The 19006-nt window shown below is 37.5% G+C and overlaps 1 protein-coding gene across 3 annotated transcripts in view; it reads left to right on the top strand.

Moving 5' to 3' along the window:
- NELL1 (neural EGFL like 1) overlaps positions 1–19006 on the top strand; it is an 866104-nt gene that overhangs the window by 594972 nt on the left and 252126 nt on the right. The gene's annotated exons all lie outside the window — the stretch shown is intronic.

The raw sequence follows: 19006 nt of genomic DNA, 5'->3' as shown, positions 1-19006 counted from the left end.
TTGATATATTTCCTTCTCATCTTTCTTCTGTATTTAGTGTCACAGTTATGGTGGAGGTCCAGTCCATAACATGGAGGGGTGACAGGGTCTACTTCTTCCCTGTCTTGGTGGTGAGAAATCCAAGCTGATTTCACCGAGTCTCAGCGAGGTCAGGTGTACCCATGCCTACTGCACCCCTAAGATATCCAGAGCTCCCCTATGTAGTCCTGGGGACTAAAGAGTTTCCTTGATCACTGAATGGAGTTACTCCCATGAAAGATGGTTAGATGTGATCTGGGTAGAGTCTCAGGATACTGGTGAGTGGCATAATGCTGGATCTTTTTCAGGAAAAGTACAGGCGGCTGGTCCTCACTGGACAGCAGAGACAGATGCCTGGGTGTCCACTTCTACTGCTTGGAGGTTCTGGTTGTGGGAATTACTTCCTCCTGCAGGTAGAGCTAGGGAAGGGGGAAGGAAAAGGGGGGGCCCTTAGGTGATAACGAAAACATTTCATAAGCCTAGAGCCTGGGGTGGGGACACATAAATTATTATCTTGATATGATGGTTGCTTACTTTATGTCGTTATGATTGTGATCATAACATAAACATTATTATTTGCTTAAATCATGCTTTGTTCCTGTTAATATATTCCATCTAGCATAAACATTTCATTTCCTAGGTTAGTGTAAATAATGATACTTATGATAATAATCATAATAATTTACACTTATACAGTGATTATGAAAACTTGCCCAGTATCACACAGCTAGTAAGTGGTAAAGCTGAGGTTGGAACCAGTATTCATGTTCTTAGCTACTAAATGCTACTGCCCAAACTCCTTCCAGGCATAATTGTAGTACACATAATATTCCATTGATTGTATAAATTAAACTTTACTTAAGTATTCTCTTACTGGAGTAAAGAACTGTTGTTTGGGTGTATTTTTATAAATAATGTGGTCATGATCATATTGATACATAAAGCTGTGTTGTTGTTTCATTGCTTTAAATTTTTTTCTGTAGGACATATTCATCAAAGTGGGACTATTGACTCAAAGTTTATAAACGAGTCTGTGGCTTTTGATATATACACCAAAATGCTTTTTCTTGCCAGAGAGGTTTAACTCACACTACCATCAAATATTTGTGGGAGTTTCTGCCTTAGATATTTTGTCTCTCTCTCTGTGTAGTATCCATGCTAAGCCTGCTAGTAGAAAGCAGTCTGCTGGCAGTCTAGGAAGATATTTCACATTTCCCTCAGGGGATTAGACATTTCCTTGGGGCATTTGATAACATATAGGTAAATTTGGCTATGGGAAGTAAGCAGTACAGGGAAAGAAATGAATTTCAGGCAGAGGAAACGTTCGCAAAAACAGATGTTGACAAGTAAAGCCCTTGATTTTTGGAACACAGGTTTATTTTAACTAAATGCTTGTGGGTTGGGTGACTTTAACAAGGGGTCTCACCCTGGGCAAGTCACTTTAGCTCTCTGGTCATGCACTTAATAGGCTATGAAACCAAAAGTTTAGATTATTTGATTTTAAGCATCCTTAAAATTCTAGCATGAGTTATTCTCTAACCATGCAAGTTAAATAAAATAAAAAGTCCCCATATCTCAAAACAGAAATTCTGTATGTTGCTTAAGTTCTAAAAATATGTATTTCTAATGGGTAGGAGGTAAAGGCTGTCCTGTGAAAGCTGTTATTTCTAGAAGATAACTAATAATTCTGGAAGATTCATGGGCGCATATGTCAATTGTGAGCAACTTAAAACTTCAAAGTTCTTGTTCCACGCTATAGCCTATAAGGATATTCATTTGTTTCCCTGACCTTGACTGGATTCTATAGCACAGCGTGTTCTTTCTCTTGTACTATAGAGAAAGTTTCTTATAAAATTAGGGGAAACATAAATCAGGTCAAACTGACATTGGCACCCAGAGATAGGGCAGTGTGAAATCCATGTTCTTAATCCAGTAGGCACCATCTACTCTTTGGGGTCAGGGAGGCAGTGCTTTAGGATGGCAGCTACAGTTAGCTCACCCCAGAAGCTGTAAATTTGAAGGGCACATAGTAGCTCTTCTCTTCCTGGAAAATGATTTACAGGGGCTTATCCGTCTTTCTGAAGTTAGTACCTTTGCAATTTATTTGAAACAAGGCCATGATGGCCCTATCACACCACAAATGTCTTATCTATCCTTCAAGGCCCCAGGGAAGTGCTCCGCCTTCCAGGAAGGAGGTTATCCTCATGATACCTCTCTTTTTAATATCATCAGAGTGTAAACTCCAAAGCAGAATGCATCCAGTTTATCTTTGCATTCCCGACATGCAACACATAGTAGGTATTCAATAAATGTTTGTCAAATAGATGCAGAAAAAATCGATGGGTTAATTTTCCCGGGAGGAATTATTCTTCCCCTTGTGTTCTTACTATACTCTGTTTCTGGTAGACGTGCAACGTAATAGGTAAGTCTGGGAGATGTGAAACATAATACATAAGAGTCAAACTGTGGGTTCAAATCCTGGCTCTAGCTCTTATGAGCAGTGTGACTAACCATGATAAATGGCTAACTTCTTTGTGCCTCAGTTTATTCACCTGTAAAGTGGGGTTACTTTATAAGGCTGTCCTTCAAAATAAATGAGATAATACTTGTAATGAGTTTAGATTATCGTGTTACTTGTTTCTTCCATCATTATTTGTACGCATGTTAATACGATTTATTAGATTAGAAGCTTCTTTAAAGTAGAACCTCATTCAAATTTGAATCTTCTGTTAACAGTGAGGTCTCAGCAGTATTTACTAAACATAATTGACGTAGTGATTTGGAAGTTTCAACTCATCAAAGCACAAACAACTGTTAAATTTGCCAGCCTTATGAACAGCCTTCGACTGCAAACCCCATGAGAGCTGGGATGGTGTTTTTTATTTTTATTTTTCTCCTTCTTTTGTACACCCAGCAGCTAACACATGCTTGGCATATACTGGCCATTTAATAAATGCCTGTTGACTGCTTGGTTTATGCCAAACACTGTGCTAAAGATCTACAGATTCCTAAGACCCAGTCCTTGCCTCCAAGGCCTTTAAGATTGTTCTTTATTTTTGAGTGAGTTTATGAAATTCAGCAGGAAACAGAGAAAATAGAATCCAAGAGTATGAAGTCTGATGGGAGGGAGGTGCTACAGGGGCCAGGGATACACCTCAAGGCCCCCAGAAGATGCTGACCAGGTTTCAATGGGCTTCACATCTCCTGAATCACTGCAGATACCTCTGCTCTCGCCAGAGCCCCACCACCAAGCCTCGGTGGGATGGCCTCCCCTTTCCCCTCCTACTGACAACAGTCATGTTCTTACTCACAGCACCGCCTTGCAGTCCTGTTTAAAGCAAATCTATTTGAATATGAGTCTACGTCATTGGCATTATTTATAATAATTGTAATAATTATTTTTATTTATCCTCTGGAAATCCAATGCTAAACTGCTCAGCAAACTGCTCCAGAGAGCAGGGAAAGAGCTGGAAGCCCTCATTCTTCATTAAAACATTGAAAAGCCAGTATTGTGCCCTGACATCACCCTGAGGTGATGATAGTCTGAGAGGCACTCACAGCTTCACTGAGATAGTGTTGAAGTATCAGAATAAACACTGAAAATACTTGGTGTGAATCTGATGCTGTGCTGGTGAGGAACTTATGTACTTTCTCATACATTATCTTGTCCTCACAGTGTCCCTGAAAAGTAGGTGGTCTCATTCCCATTTGACAGGTGGCTCAATCTGCAGTTTATCCCAGGAGGGCCGGGCCCCTTACTGGCTCTCTCCGCGTCTCTGATGCTTCCCAGCAGAGTGGAAAGCTCCCACGTCGCTTCCATTTGGTCCCATTGCCAGCTGGAGAGCGGCATCAAAGCTTTCCTTACCTGACACAGAATTCTGACTTCCCTTTCTATGCTGTTCTCCAGGGCAAGACCCCTGAAATATGCTCTCCATGCACACTTAAATATTTTATGTTAAGAGTGATTGAAGGCAGATTTCAAGTAATACTTCCTGCGGTTTATTGGCTCAGTTAATTTAACATTAAGAAAGAAATGAGAATGAATAAAAAGCATTGCCCATTTCCATATGCAAATGTGTGCCTGGAGGAAGCTGTTAGTTGCAGGGCAATCCATAAATTCCAGAAATTTAGGAGAATGGCTCATGACTCTGACATTAGTTTCTACAAGTTCTAGGGTTTGTCAGAGAGCTCTTCCTTCATCCATTGTCTTCTTTTACAGGATGTGGCATTTTTTTGTTGTTGTTGTTTTGTTTTTTTTTAATGACTCAGAAATCCCCTGCCTCTGAGAATGCATCATCAGTGCTGTGTATGAGCCATGGGAGGCTGTCTCCAGGGGGATTTTTAATTATGTGGCTCTGACAGGTGCTCATTATTGGGCTTCATTTCCTCTCCAGCCTCAGCAATCCATATCGGCTTCAGCAGTAATTCTGCCAGAGACCTGCCAGGTCATGGTCCCGGGGAGTGATTTTCATGCAAAATTCTCATCAACTCTGGGATTCCTCAGAGGTGATTCAGGGGCCATTGCTGGAGGCAAGAGGGAGGCCAACCAGCAGCACTCCAGAGTTTTGCTTTTCATCTCTTATGTATATGTTATCTTTTACAAAAGGGGGTTGTACTGAGTTAAAAGTCAAAGACCACTGATCGAGGATAGGAGGGAGCTAGTAATAATGGCAGACACTTATTGATGTTTGCTATGTGCTGGGTTCTGGATCTGCATTCTCTCACATGATCTTCTAAATAACTGTGTGAGTATTCCCATTTTACGGATGAGAAAACTGAGGCTCAGTGATGTGAAGTCACTTGTCCAGGTCACATTACTAATAAGGGGCAGACCTAGGGCTCCTTTCTTTCCTTTGTTTCTTTCCACAAAGCTTCATTGGGCACCGGCCCAGTCCCACACATGGTGTAAAATACTGAGGAAACGGCAGTGCATAAGAAAGATATAGCTCCACCTTGATGGGGTTTATGATCTAGCAGGATTTGAATCCAGGGGTGTGTGACTGTGGCACCTGAGCTCTTAACTTTTGTATGATAGTGTTTCTAAACACCAAACCCTGGGGCATCATCTTGAGGTAGTCTCTGGGGAAGATGTGAGCAATGAAAAGAATAGATGTACACCAAATGAGTCAGACTGTACTCACTTTCTGGAGGGTGTGTGGGCAGGCAAGATCCCGTGAAATGATGGATTCTCTACTCCTAGAAAAACTCCCCTCTTTTGTAGTGACTGGAAAATGCATGGACAATTCTGATTCTCTGAACAATTCCTTTCCAGTGTTAAACTATGACTTTAAATATGGTGTAATGTAAAGATCACTGGCCTGTGAGTTAAAGAGAACTTGGTTCATGTCTTGAAGTCCTTGTCATCTTGGGAAAGTAATTTTACTTCTTTAGCTCATTTCGCCATCTGTAAAATAATGTATTTAGGTGGTATCCTTGGTTCCTTCTAGTTCAGATGCTATGATTTTGAGTTTGTGAGTGCAGTAGGTATATGCCCTAGGGTTGGAGGACATTTGTCCTCTTCAGGAAGGGATGTCTCCTACAACAGTGGTTTAAAAAAATTTTGACTCTTGCCAATAGTAAGAAATCCATTTTATATTGTGACTTAGGATGCAAGCATATACACATACCGGAAAAAAGTTCGTAAAGTTACCGTTACTTATGTGATATACTCTTAAATAAACTATAGTATTCTGTTCTATTCTGTACTACTTTATTTTTGTAGAAGTGTTGACTATGATCCAATAAACTGATTTCATATTGATTTCATTACCCTCTAGCTGTGCCTGGTTTCATGAAATCAGTCTGCCAAGGGGAGTTTCTCAAGGTCAAGCCACATCTGCCTCCTGCTTGCTTTGGAAGATTAAAAAATATATATATTTATTCCTCAGACCGCTGAGCAAATGCCCCATTGCCCTCTGGGATGGTTGTCCCTCCCTCTTTGACTAGGCAGGCAATCTGTCCCAATTTCCTGCTTTGCTTTTGTGTTGCATTAGACCCTTTGCTATCCTTAAGTGAATTGAAAGTGTCTCCTTAGGATAAAAGCACAAACCATTGTTGTATGAAGAAGTGATCAGCCAATTCAGCCTGGAATAAAACTGCTTCACTCACTCATCAAAGAGCTCTTTAAAATTTTCTAATGCATGGAACTTAACTGGAGAGAAAAAATAATCACCCGTATTTTGTCAGGACACAACAATGCAATAAAACACTTGCAGCTTGTGAAGTGGCTTTATTTCTATCATGTTGGTCTCCCTTCCGGTTGGTGGAGAAAGTATTGTGGTAACGTAACAGATTTGTAAACTGAGGCTGAGAGCCCTAAAGACTAGGGGGTATCTCAGACAGTGACCACATCACGTGATGAGGCAGAACAATGTGTTGAAAACTCACTGGCTGTTCTCTCCCTGAAGTTCTTTCTCACAGCACCTCTATTTTGTTGCTTGTGAAGCTAATAACAATGTCAGGAGAGATGGAAGTGGTCATTTAGCCAAACCTATTGGAATACATAATTTCTGGTCTTCTCTCCTGTTTCTCTTCATCATGGGTGCCATTTTATTTTTATCCCAATTTTTGGTGACCTAGGAAACAGCTTTAAACTCAGTGAGCCATTTAGCTCTCTTGGGTTTTCTGCTCCAGTCAGGGTAATTTACTTTTGATAATACCTCTCATTTCACCTCTGACAATAGCTCCAAGATGACTGTCCTTTTCATTTAGGTCTCAGCTAACATGTCACCTCAAAAAAGCCTTTTCTGACCACCTCACTGGACTAGCTTCCAGTCTCTCTGCCATATTAGCCTCTTTTATTTTACAAACCTTTGTATCACTTGGAATTTTCTTATTTGTTTACATGTCGATTATCTGACACCTTCCATTAGCATCTAAGTTCCACTAAGGGGAAGGATTCTATCTGTTCCCCACTGTGTCTGAAAACCAGAACCTTGTCTGATAGAGTGAAAACATATGGAATCATATAGGTATTTACTGTCCACCCCCTAACTCCATACTAAGAATAATCTCCTTTCTCCATTTCTCAAAAAAAACTTGCTCTTGTACTGCTATCTGCATTGGATGATTATTTCTTGCAAAATGTTCACATATTCTGCTAGATCCTAATTTCCTAAAGGGGAAGATCAGCATTTTACTTAGGCCATTAATTATTACCTACCTATGTGGCAGTCACTGTGCTGGAAACTACTAGCATTATTTTATTTAATCCTCACCACAGCCCTATGAGACATTCATTACCCCATTTTGCAGATAAGGATCCCAGGCTCAGAAGCTTAAGAGATTTTTCTAATTCACTTAGCTAATTAATGGCAGAGTTGGGATTTAGACAAGAGAGCATTTGGCTCTACTTTATTTTCTCCCATTCCTGTATCCCTTTGGGCCCTGCAGGGAAGATTATCTTAGGTGTTTCAAAAAATTAATGATTCAATCTTGATTCTCAAGGGTAGTGCTGCTGATTTCCTACATGGGATGTTATATTTTCTTCTCTTTTTTTTTCTATATATTCTACAAATACCGTGTTGCTGCTAGAAGTACCTGCTTCCCAGAGAAAACCTAGTGACAGCTTCCTTGAAACAGGTTAAAGTTTTTCAGTCCACATTGATGTTTATTAAATACCAACAGGTTCCAGACAGTGTGGAAAGATTAAGGAAATACAGAGTCTGCTCTCAAGCAACTTACCATTCAGTGGAGATATTTGGTTCATTGGATGTTCTGAGAAATCCCAGTGATCTGTCAATTGGTACCTCCTTGCCAAGGTGCTGGAGAAGAGAGGTCATTGAAAATACAATGGTCATTCTGTCTAAATTCCACAAGTAGCAAAAGGGACAATAGTAGTAGGCAAGTGCGAGGGAGAAGAAAATGGGTGAGATTGAGAAAAGAAAGAGGAAGATAGATGTTATAGAGGTAGGTCTTGGAAACATTTAATCTTCACTGAGATCCTTTTTTTTTTTTAATTTTTTATAGCTACTTTATTTATTTATTTATTTATTTTTTGGCTGTGTTGGGTCTTCAGTTCGCGCGAGGGCTTTCTCCAGTTGCGGCAAGTGGGGGCCACTCTTCATCGCGGTGCGGGGACCGCTCTTCATCGCGGTGCGCGGGCCTTTCACCATCGCGGCCCCTTCCTGTTGCGGGGCACAGGCTCCAGACGCGCAGGCTCAGTAGTTGTGGCTCACGGGCTCAGCTGCTCCGTGGCATGTGGGATCTTCCCAGACCAGGGCTCGAACCCGTGTCCCCTGCATTAGCAGGCAGATTCTCAACCACTGCGCCACCAGGGAAGCCCTGAGATGCATTTTTTTTCTCCTTTCGGGTAGAGAATAATGTATCATATTTCCCTTTTCTTCCATGTCTAAGAATTTCCAAATCATATTTTCTTTTCCTTTTTTAAAAACATATTTGCATTCTATTATTGTAAGCTGACTCTGACTTTCTCTTTATTAGTTTTTCTGTGTGTCTTTTAAAATAGGAGTTTCTTTTCCTTCTTGGAGAGAGAAAAATCTTGGCGAAACTGGAAAAATACAAAAAGTACAAATACAAGTATAATTTTATCATTCAGAGAAAATACTATTATTAATTCCTTTCCAGTATGGCTACTTTTTTCTTTCTGTGTATCGATTTGTCATAAATAATATATAATTCTATTTTCTGACTTGTTCCTCTTAGACTTAAGCATTTAGGTTGTTTCCAATGTTACTCACTTACAAATAATGCTTCAGAAGATATCTTTTTACATTAATCTTTCTCTACATCCCTGATTTATTTCCTTTGAATAGATACTTGGAAGTAGAATAATTAGACCAAGGCTTTCCACAAAGGCTAAAACAATTTAGTTTCTCACAGTATCACGTGAGAATGCTTGTCTTGCCGCCTCTTCCCATTTGTTTTTTTTTTTTTCTTTTTTCTTCATTTTTTATTGGAGTATAGTTGCTTTACACTGCTGTGTCAGTTTCTGCTGTACAGCAAAGTGAATCAGCCATACATATACATATAACCCCTCTTTTTTTGGATTTCCTTCCCATTTAGGTCACCACAGAGCTCTGAGTAGAGTTCCCTGAGCTGTACAGTAGGTTCTCATTAGTTATCTGCTTTATACATATTAGTGTGTGTATGTCAATCCCAATCTCCCAGTTCATCCCACCACCCCTTTCCCCCTTGGTATCCATACGTTTGTTCTCTACGTCTGTGTCTCTATTTCTGCTTTGCAAATAAGATCATCTATACCATTTTTCTAGATTTCTCATATATGAGTTAATATATATTTGTTTTTCTCCTTCTGACTTACTTCACTCTGTATGACAGTCTCTAGGTCCATCCACGTCTCTGCAAATGACACAGTTTCGTTCCTTTTTATGGCTGAGTAATATTCCATTGTATATATGTGCCACATCTCCTTTATCCTTTCCTCTGTTGATGGACATTTAGGTTGCTTCCATGTCCTGGCTATTGTAAATAGTGCTGCAGTGAACATTGGGGAGCATGTATCTTTTGGAATTATGGTGTTCTCTGGGTATATGCCCAGTAGTGGGATTGCTGAGTCATATGGTAGTTCTAGTTTTAGTTTTTTAAGGAACCTCCGTACTGTTCTCCATAGTGACTGTATCAATTTACATTCCCACCAATGGTGTAAGAGGGTTCCCTTTTCCATTTGTTTTAAAGTGAACCTTTTGATTACTAATAATGTTGAGTTTTTTTCCCATTAGTGTATTGATCTTTTGCATGCTTTCTCATGTTAAATTTTTAAACCTATTTTCAAAACATTTTAAAATTGAGGTATTATTTGCATATAGATAAATACACAGGTCCTAAGTGTACTTTTCAACAACCTATGAAAAATGCCTATACTTGATTAATCCCATCACTATCAAGCTATAAATCATTCCCATCATCCCAGAAAGTTCCTTTGTGCCTGTTTTTAGTTACTGACTCCACCCAGAGGCAACCACTGTTCTGATTTCTTCCACAATAGTTTTTCCTACCCTAGAACTTCATATCAATAGAACTACATAGTACATAACTCTTCAGTAACAAGCTTCTTTAGCTCAGGATAATTTTTTTAGGGTTCATCTACATGGTTCGGTATATCAATAGTTTATCCCATTTTATTGCTGAATAGTACTTAATTGCATGGATATACCAAAATTTGTTTATTCAGTCTCCTATTGATGGACATTTGGACTGTTTTGGGTTTGTTTGTTTTTTTTTGGCTATTATGAGTAAAGTTGGAATGAACACTAGGACTCTTTTGGGGTTTAAATCTACCATCTTCCTATTGGTTTGCTGTTTGTTCCATCTGTTCTTTGCCCCTCTTGCTCATTTCCTGCCTTCTTTTTAATGAGCAGAATAATTTTTACTATCCCATTTTATCTCTACTACGAGCTTATTAGTGGTATCTTTTTTTTTTTTTTTCAAGGGTTGTGCTATGGTTTGTAACATGCATCTTTAACTTATCACAGCCATACTTCAAATACTATTATTCTAGTTCATGTTTAAATTAAAATCTTCAAAGGAGTATATTTCAGTTATCCCCTTCCAACATCTGTGTTCTTATTTTTATACATTTTATATCTATCCATGTTGTAAACCCTGAAATACATTATTACTGTTTTTGTTTTAAATTGTCAATTAATTTAAAAATTTTTAAATGAATAAAAATATCTTCTGTGTTTGCCCTAATATTTACCATCCCTGGCAATCTTTATTCCCCTCCTCCCCCCCTTTTTTTAAGAATCAATTTTCTATCTGGTATTATTTTCCTTCCACATGAAGAACTTCCTTTAATAAAGTTCAGGTTTGCTGGTAAAGTCTCTCAGCTTTTGTTGACCTGAAAAGTATTTTGCCTACTTTTTGAAGGATATTTTCACTGGATATAGAATTGTAGCCTTTTTTTTTCTTAGTACTTAAAAGATGTAATTCCTCTGTCATCTGCTTATTTTTGTTTGTGTGCTTGCTTTAAAAAAAAAAAAAACTGAAAATCTTTGTCTTATGACTGGATGTTTAATCTATTCAAATTTAATGTTATTTTTATAGTTGGATTTATGTCTACCATTTTACTTTTTGTGCTCTGTGTGTCTTGTGTCCTTTTTTAAAAGACTCTATTTCTTGTTAATGCTTTTTTTAAAATTAAGTGAATATTTTTTAGTATAGCATTTTAATTAATGACTTTTTCACTAGATGTTTTGAGTTATTTTTTTTAGTAGGTTATCTAAAGCTTACCATATGCATTTTAACTTACGAGAATCTATGTCAGATTTATATTCATTTAATTCCAGTGAAATACAGAAATACCCCTATATTGCTCTATTTCCTCTTCCTTTTGTGCTATTATTGTTACACATACTACATATATATATATGTTAAAAACCCAACCATGCATTGTTGTGATTCTTTGTATAATTTCATACCTTTTAAAGTAGCTAAGAGAAGAAAGTAGAGCAATGACATGGTTTATAAATTTTGTTGTTGTGTTCTTATTTGCCATTTTTGGTTCTCTTCTTTTTTTCCTGTGAATATGAGTTGCCATCTAATGTGAATTCCTTTTGGCAACATAGCTTTGCTTCCGCTCACATTCTTTGTGTGGTTATTGTTCAATATATTATAGTTACATATGTTATAGGCCCAGTAATATAATTGCATGCACACTGTTTTATACAAATGCATTTTAAATGAGGCAAGAGAAGAAAGGAGAAGAAATATGCATTTATACTGTGTTATAATTGCATAAGTACCTTTACTGTTTTTTCTTTTTAAATATGGACAAGAATCCCATTTGGGGTCACTTGTTTTAAACTGAAGAACTTCCTTTAATAGTTCTTATAAATGAGCTAGATAGCAACAAATTTTCTCAGTTTTGTTTATCTGGGCATGTTTTTACTTTTTCTCATTGCTGAAAGATTTTTTTTCTTATCTAAAAAATAAGTTCTTTGATTACATTTAGTGTAGCTGCTTTAGAGTCTTTGTTAAGTTCAATACCTGAGGCTTCTCACAGGTCTATTGAAAAATTATTGACAGACATCACTGTATAAGTTTAAGGTGTTCAGCATGATGGTTTGATTTACATGTATTGTGAAATGATGACCACAAAAGGTTTAGTTAAGATCCATCATCTCATACAGATAGAATAAAAAGAAAAGAAGAAAAAAATTATCCTGGTGATGAGAACTCTTAGGATGGATATTCTTAACAATTTTCAAATGTATCATACAGCAGTGTTAACTATAGGCATAGTGTTGCATATTACATTCCTAGTATTTATTTTATCGCTGAAAGTTTGTACCTTTTGACCACCTTTCTCTGATTTCCCGTGGCCCCTTCTCCGGTAACCACAAATCTGATCTCTTTTTCTATGACTTTGTTTTGTTTGTTTGTTTAAGATTTCACATATAAGTGAGATCATACCGTATTTGTCTTTCACTGTCTGATTTATTTCACTTGGCATAATGCCTTCAAGGTCCATACATGTTATTGCAAATGGTAGGATTTCCTTTTTCTTTTTTTTATGGCTGTGGGTGTGTATTTGTATATATGTATGTATGTGTGTACATGTATATAAATGCATGCCTCAACTTCTTTATTCATTTATCCACTGATGGACACTTAGGTTGTTTCTATGTCCTGGCTATTGTAACAATGCTGCATGGGACATAGAGGTGAATATAGCTTTTCAAGTTAGTGTTTTTCTTTCCTTTTGATGTATTCTTAAAAGTAGAATTGCTGGATCACATGGTAGTTCTATTTTTAATTTTTTAAGGAACCACCATACAGTTTTCCATAGTGGGTGCACCAGTTTACAATCCAGCCAGCAGTGCACAAGGGTTCTCTTTTCTTCTCATCCAATCCAGCATTTGTTATCTCTTATCTTTTTGGTGATGGCCATTCTAACAGGTGTGAGGTGATATCTCGTGGTTTTGATTTGCATTTCTCTAATGACTAGTGATGTTGAGCATCTTTTCATGTACCTGTTGGCCATTCCTATATCTTCCTTGGAGATATTTTTCCTAGAAACAGGATTTTTGTTCATCAGCTTTATTCTTTCAGCACTTTAAATATGTCATCTCACTGTTTTCTGACCTCCATTGTTTCTGATGAGATGTCCGCTGTTAGTCGCATTGAGATTCTCTTATGCATGAGGAGTCGTTTTTCCTTTGCTGCTGTCCTAGATTTTCAACATTTTAACTGTGATCTGTCTGGGTTTGAATTTCTTTGTGTTTATCCTCTTTCGATTTTGTTGAGGTTTTTGAATGTGTAAATTAATGTTTTTCATCTAATATGGGACGTTTTAAACATTGTTTCTTTGAATATTTTTCTGTTCCTTTCTCTCTGTTTTCTTTTTCTGGTATCCCAGTTATGCATATGTTGTGCACTTAATGGTGTCCCTCAGTTCTGAGACTCTTTATTTTTCTTCATTTTTTCCTCTTTCTTTGGACTGAATAATCTTTTGATCTATCTTCAAATTTGTTGATTCTTCTGCTAACTGAAGTCAATTTTGGAGAACATTTAGTAAATCTTTTATTTTGGTTATTGTAGTTTTCCACTCCAGAATTTTCATTTGGTTCATTTAAAATAAGTTTTTATCCCTTTATTGATATTCTGTATTTGATGATACATTATCATCATACCTTCCTTTACCTCTTTAAGTATGGCTCCCTTTAGTTCTTTGATTACATTTAGTGTAGCTGCTTTAGAGTCTTTGCTAAGTTCAATACCAGAGGCTTCTCACAGGCAGTTTCTGTTGCCTGCTTTTTAAGTATTTTTTTTCTGTGTATGGGTCATACTTTCTTGTTTCCTTGAGTAGCTCATATTTTTTTGTGTGTGTGAAAAAGTGGGCATTTTAGACAGTCTATTTTAGCAACCCTGAATATTGATCCCCACCTCCAAGAGTTATATTTTTGCTGTTTGCTTGTTTGTTATTTGTTGGTACAATTTCAGTGAATCCAATTTTCCTTGAAGTATGAAGTCTCTGATTTGCTCTTCAGAAGTATAGTCTTGAACATGCTCGTGGTCACCCTGGCAGATAGTCATTTTATCAGGCTCTCTCTTTCTCTGATCTCTTTTGTAAGCTGCCTGCCTCTATTGGTAACACACTAGTGGTAGCTCTCAGGCTCCACTAATTTCTCCTTGATTGCTCTGCTGTATTGGATAATCCTTTGAAACATAATGTGCTCCACCATATGATTCAATTAAATTCAGACCCCTTTTCTGGAGAATATTTTGAGGCTGATCTTTGGAGTATATTATGACCACAGGGAGTTTCTTTTTCACTGTCTCTTCACCTGGTTCCCTCTGGTAAACTTGTTGACCTGGGGTTTAGCCTGTTGCTCATAAGGAGGTATCAGCCTCCTCTTAATTGCTTACCATCAAAATCTCTCTTTTTTTCAGAGTGCCCTAAAGCTTGAACTTTTCCACATTCTTTTCTAAATAAAATCAGTTTCTTTGGGGGAGTGCTTTGGTATTCTTTCTTATGGCCTGTTAAGGTATGTTTTTAAGTTTAGTTTGAGTGAATCTAATATAGCCTTTATCCAAAGGGTCCCATAGACTATTTCTAAATTTGGTTCTTTCTGGGGTCTCTACTTAATGCTCTGGGTATTCAGCAAGATCTCTCAACTTTTACTGGACAGAACTTGAATGTTTGCTATCCCTGTTAAGCTCCAATAAGTGCTTCAGGTCATAGTGCCCCATTAGTTCTTCTTTGCCTGGCTACTTGCAGTATTACTCCAAGGATACACAGCTTTATGTTCAAATATTCAAGGGGTCCCATATGCAGACTTTTAAAACTTTCTCTGCTCGGTTTTCTCTTCTTGAGTACTCTACCCTCAAATTCCAGTCACCTCTGCTTCCTCAGCCTCTAATCTTTGTCCCTAAACCTCAGCAACACTGCTGTACCCTGCTGACTTTCCTTATACCATTGTCTGGAAAGTGCATCCAGGCAGAAAATTGAGGCAATCTTAGGGGTTGCCTTATTTGTTTTCCTTCTATGAGGCATAATCTCCCAGGCTTCTCATTGTTCGATTCCTGAAAGTGGTTGTTTCATATATTTTATACAAGTGAAGTTGTTTAGGGTAGAAAGAATAATCATATTCTCTAAACTTAATGCAAGAAGTGGAAGTCCTGCCCATTTTTTTTTAACTTAGTGTTTTTCTTATTTATTTGAGGAAGCATCTCAAAAATCCCCAAATTTGACTTTGTCTGTTATATTAGCTGATATTTTCCTTTTATGTCATTTACCTTTAAATTATTTTTCACTGTCTTATGATCTTTATATTTTAATTTTTACATAACTAAATATATTGGTGTTTTCTTTGTAATTGCTTCCAACTAGAGATCAAGCATCTGCCTAGAGTTTCTTTCATGGATATTTTGGAGATTCATATTTTCTTTTAAATTATTATTCTACTGAGATTAGTTTTGGTATTGTGATAAGACCATTTTGTATGTCTTTTGTTCTAATTTTCTTCAGATCATTTGTAGAAAAAGGTGTCGTATAAATAAAATAAATAGGTGTCACTGGAAACTGGTTAAATATTTTTATCAATTATTTTAGAGTCCATGCATATCTATTCTGTGTCATGGATTTAAGGTCGTTCTTGGGTAAAATGAGATTAAGACAGATCATACTGCATGCTTCTTTTTAAAAGACAAAATATGTGTAAAATCAATAAAAATGGAAATGAGGACATAAAGACTAAGACAAGCACTAAGGAGCAAAACAGCAGCCAAAATGGATAGTTCTAATTTAAGGTAGTGGTTACAGTGACCAGACTTGCAGTCAGAAAGATCTAGATTTGAAATCTGGGTCTAACACTTACTACCTTCTTGATCTTTATCTCCATTATTTCGAGGTTATGCTTAAATTGAAATTGGACGGTTCCTGACACATCACCACTGTGGTCATTATCGTTGTTGTGATTGTAGTGGTGAAAATCAGAAATATAAAAAGTTGGAGATGCAGTTTCAATGACGTGATTGGGCAAGGGTGAAGGAGTGTGGTCTGGCCTTTGCTCTCTTTATAATAAAATAAGTAGAATGGTGTGAACTATGTGTTTCTAAGCTTGCTTCCATATGTAAGTATATATGTATGTATGCCTGTATTTAGCATAACTAGGTACTTCCCCTAGATCCATCTCTTTCTACTTACTGGTACCGTGCGTTGCCATATAATTCAGTTCCTGACCTTTGCACAGGGAGGCACTAAACGTTGAAGCACTGAGTGGGGGAAACAGGTGGAAGGTGGAGTGTGGGGAGAAAATGCATAGTTGGCAGTGTTTGCGTGACTTCCCCTATCCCACTGAGTACGTGTTCTGTTTGGTTTATCTGTTCTTCATAGACACATGTGTAAACCAGATCAGACAAAATCGGCTCTTTCCTCCTTTGCTCAAGGGAAGCTTGTAGTGAAAATACTCTGGAATAGGAATAAGGATCACTGAATTGAAATTCCCTTTTCTCCACTGTGGAGTTGTATAATTTTAGGCCGGTTTCTTTTCCTCCCCAGTTTCTACTTTGCTACTAGGATGTATAATCAGTAGGGCCAGAGAAAGTCCTGCATATGCATCAAAGTTTATTCACTTATTAAGTTTTCAATCAAGTCCTTATTGAGTGATTTCTGTGTGTTAGGTGCTGCGGACACAGCTGTGTAACAGTCACAGAGCTTCTCCTTGTCCCTATCCTCAGGGAATTTATCTAGAGGGATAGACGGACATTAAATAGGGGAGCATATGTACAGTGACTGCCACAAAGGAGAGAGGCCAGGTGTCATGGGTGATAAAAAGTGTAGGCCAGTGGTTGCCAAACTTCTTCTGCAGAGGGACAGGTAGTAAATATTTTAGGCTTTATGAGCCAATAAGCAAAATGGAATAATTGTTCTTACCAAACCGCCAGTCAGTTGTTTTTACATTTTACATTTAAAAATAAAAAAAAAGTCTTAAGTCACATGGGCCTTACAGAAACAGACAGCAGGCTGTAGTCTGCTGACCCCTCAATAGGCCAAGTATATAATACATAATGTAGTCTGCTGAGTATTATATCTCTGTCCAGAGAGTGTTAATGGTCACTATTTTCTTAAAGGATTTGTGTGAGAGAGATCTCCCTGGCTTTCTACTTCCACCTATCTCTACTTTATTTATCTCTCTCTATATATATTTATATCCTCATAGAATTCAAAAGTATGAATGAAATACATGCAGTTGTACTTACCAATACGTTTTTGTTATTTTAATTTGGCTGCCGATGTGGATCCTCTGGGAGAGGACTGAACCATTTCATTAGTTTCCATACAATGTTCTGGTGACTTTAGTGGTAAAGTTACTGTGATTGTGTAGATTCTGTGACAGTGGCTGGATTAATCACCAGTATGTTGTGCTGTATCTGCTGAGGCAGTTGGGGAGGGAGACTGAGAACAGGTACTGTGGGAGCAGACAGAGGAAGAGAAAAGAACAGCTCGGATACCTACTGTCCCAGAGCAAGATCAGCCAACTCGTTAGTTTTGACTCTCCATTGTTTCATAGGTTAAAAAAATCTGTTTGTACTTAATAGAATCAGAGGCATGGTATCCTCTGTGAACATACTAAGCTATTTGCAGAGGCCCCTGAAGAGCAATCTAATTCAATTAGAAAAGAAAGAACACTTAATACTTTTAAAAACTCATTAATGATATTGCAAAATACAAAAGCCAAACCTTTTTTTTTTCAAACTGGCACTTAAAATGTCTGAAACACTTAAAAATGTGCTGAATTTTATTCATTCTACTGTAAATCTATCCTAAGTTTTCGATTCAAGCATTCCTATAGGTACCCCTAAATATTTTTTTTGGCAGTTACACCAAGAACTAGAAAAAGACAAAAAATTCAAATGCATTCAATTTGACTTTATAAATTTCCTTTATTTCCCTCTTTCTCCCTCTTGCTCTCTTTCTCCTTTTTTTCTCACTTTCCCCTAAATTATCTCAGTGTCTTACTTTTTTCTGATCTTATTTTATGTAAACTAAGGAAAGAGCTATGGCTGGGGAAAATGCCAAAGATCTAATCAACGAATTGTCAATAATAACCATGTGACTCAAGCCATAAATCACTTTGGATTAAGCATCAACCTTCATCTGGGTATGAAATTTCCAATGCCATGTATTTGTTATCTGCCAATGGAGATTAAAATGTCCGGTTCCCAGGAGGCTTTTCAGAAATGGGTGGATCCTCACTGCCAGGGCAGCTGGGAAGCTGCCTGCCTGAAGACGGTCAAATAAAGGCAATGACATTGCTAGGTCCTTTTCTTCCCTAGAAACTAGAATCCATGTATATACGACATCCAGTTAGAGAGTGAAAATTTGGTCAAGCCATTATATTTTGTATATCATGCCAAACACATCTTAGATTAGAAGAGCAATCGACTGATGATCTTAATGTTACGTGTATATTGTGTGTGTGTGTTTGTGTGTGTGTGTGTGTGTGTGTGTATTATTTGCCCTCTGGATATATTGTTTAACAAAGTGAAGAAAGAGCCTTTCCATGAAACTCCTGTGATTAAAATAATAACTAACATTTACTAAGCATTTGCTATGTTCTAGAGTCTAATTCCTTTACTTACAGGTGTTATTTGATTTTCTCAATCACCCTGTGAAGTAAATTAATTCATTATTTCCATTTTCAGAAGAATTTCTAAGGCACAGAGTGGTTAAGTTTTTGGCCCGAAGTCACACCATTTGTAAGTGGAAGGGCCAGGATTTGAACCCAGTGTCCAAAGCTATGCTCTTACTACACTGTACCAGTCCTATCACCTTCCTTCATAGACATTTTCATAATTTGCAGTTCTGTATTTCCTTGTGTGAGTATCTTTTTATAATGTCCATTTCCTCCCTAGACTATAAGTCCCATGAGTATAAGATTGCAGCATTGTGTTCTCTGCTGCATTGCTAGAGCTTAGGTAGTGTTTTGCACACAGCAGGAAAGCACTAAATGAACATCTGTAGGAAAAATGAATGAACAATATGCTACAGGAATGGTGT

Source organism: Balaenoptera borealis (genome assembly GCF_965194805.1).
Source record: "Balaenoptera borealis genome assembly, chromosome: 11".
Taxonomy (NCBI): domain Eukaryota; kingdom Metazoa; phylum Chordata; class Mammalia; order Artiodactyla; family Balaenopteridae; genus Balaenoptera; species Balaenoptera borealis.
This window is presented reverse-complemented; position numbering and strand designations above follow the sequence as displayed.